This window comes from Arachis ipaensis, chromosome B01 (genome assembly GCF_000816755.2).
Source record: "Arachis ipaensis cultivar K30076 chromosome B01, Araip1.1, whole genome shotgun sequence".
Lineage (NCBI taxonomy): Eukaryota > Viridiplantae > Streptophyta > Magnoliopsida > Fabales > Fabaceae > Arachis > Arachis ipaensis.
Window position 1 is genome coordinate 65,071,717 of NC_029785.2, and position 2,394 is coordinate 65,074,110.

The window sequence follows — 2,394 nt, forward strand, 5'->3', positions numbered from 1 at the left end:
ATTCCCTTGGGCGCGCCATGAGTCCTGAGACAGTGAGTCCTAACCCCACGCCTCCCACCCCCAATCCAAAGCTCTCAGCCTGACAGCTTCTCACAGTTGCGCTCTCTCTCCTGTCACGGTCGTGCTCTCCTCTTTGCAGTGGCGCTCTCCTCTCACGGCGGCGAACCCACGTTCCTCCCAGTTTCCCACCACGTTCTTCGTGGACAGCAGAACCACGAAGCCCCAGCCAGCAGTAGCAGTCTAGCAGAGCACGACCCTCATCCCTCGCACCCAGCGCCAGCAGTAGCAGAGCACGACCCTCGTCCCTCGCACCCAGCAGTAGCAGAGCACGACCTTCGCAGTCTCGCACCTAGGAGTAGCAGAGCACCACCCTCGCCAGTCGCCACCCACAACACAGCACCCACCAGTCACCGATTCAAGTCTCCCACCCAGTCACTGATTCAACACAGCACACAGTCAAGTATGTAATTTAACTAATTTTTGTTCAATAATCATTGATTTATTGTTGCAGTTTGTTGGCATTGTTTACTTTATTGTTGGTATTGTTGTTGTTGATTCATTATTGCTGACTTGCTATTTGTTGATTCATTGTTTACCAATTGCTGTTTATTGATTCATTATTGTCATACAGTTTTGATTTGACACTATTGCATTAGGAGGAGAAAGGTTCCAAGGTAATCGAAATGGCTAAAATAGGAGAAATGTTAGAATTAACTAATTGATTTTGTATGATGACATAGGTTAGATTTGAGAAGCTAAGAAAAGACTCAGTATCTGTCTGAAATTTTAATTTAATTTCAAACTGTATATTTGTTTGTTTTGCAGGTCTCAATTAACTTAGAACAATTTGATTGTTTGCCTCTTTTACCTGTGCTTAGTGGTTCCACCCTGGTGAGTTTTAAAAATTCGGTGCCAATTATATTATTGTTTTAATTTCAGTGTTATATCTGGTTTGTTTTATGCTGTTGAATTACTGAAACTGCCTCTGTTGTATTTTGTTTTGCTGTTCTGTTGAGTGTTGAACTACCGAATTACTTTTGAAGTGATTTAGTATGATTTAGTATGTTTTGGAGCTTCTGGATCTTTATAGGGTTAGATTGAAATCAATATGGTAAGCTAAATTTGAATAATGAGGACAAGATCTTGATTTTGTATGTTATGAATTACTTTTGTTGGTATTGTTGCTGGTTGTTTAATGAATTTGTAAATTGCTTGATTTTGTAAACAGGATATTGATTTAGTAAATTGCTTGATTTTGTAAACAGAATCTTAATTTTGTAAATTGGCGCTAAATTTAATTTTTTTTGTTACATGTATTTATTTATGCCTTTATGTAGTTTTTGTAAACAAAATAGTTTTTTACTTCACCAAGATGTGGTTCGGTTTCAAATAGGTGAGGTCTTTGCACATGTGCCAAAGGATGAAGTTAAGAATAGGATAGAAAACATGAAAGAGGTGACAAGCCAGAAACTGACAAAGCTTGACGAGGAGAAACAATTTGTGGTTGCTCAGATGGCTGAACTAAAGAAGATTTTATATGGGAAGTTCAAGGACTCGATCAATCTCGAGGAGGATAGTAGCCTTCTTCTTGTTCATATGTCTTTTTTGGGTTGATTTGAACTCTATTGGACTTTGGAAATTTTTCAATCAGATTGCCACATGTTTTATTTCATTTCATGTTTAGAGTATTTTCTTGCTTGAACTCTATTGTTATCTTTATTATTAGAATATATAACTAGATTAGAATATTTTTCTACTAGTCTTATATTATTATTATTGTTGTTGTTCTTATTATGTAACTGCCTTTTGATTTCAGGTAGGTTTACGTTAAGAAGTTTAGCTTTTGTTGGAAAAGACACTATAATCTGGCTATCTTTTAATGGAAATTTATTTTTATTTTTAGTTGTGTTGACTATTGAACTTTTAAACTTCTTTAATTGTCGTATTTGAATTCCTTTTGTCCTTAAATTTCATTAGACCAAGACTTTGTTAGCTATTATGTATTTGTGCTTGTCGATTTCAATGTTATGACTTTGTGAAATAGGATGGTAGTATTTTTTTTGAATTGATTAAAAAAACCGAACAAACCGAACCAAACCAAACCGATTTTAATTGGTTTGGTTTGGTTCGGATGGCTTTGATAAAAAAACCGAACCAAACCGAATCGCAGTTCAATTGGACGATCGGATCGGATGACTTTTCTCTTAAAAACCGAACCAAATCGCACCGCGAACACCCCTAATCCACATCACCATGTTTATCACAACACTCCCCCTTAGATGACCATTTAGAATTATTGCCTCGTTAAAACCTTACTAAAGAAAACCCCAATGGAAAAAAAACTTTAGCGAAGGAAAAAGAGTAGTACAATATCCTTTGTGATGGGAAGTGTCT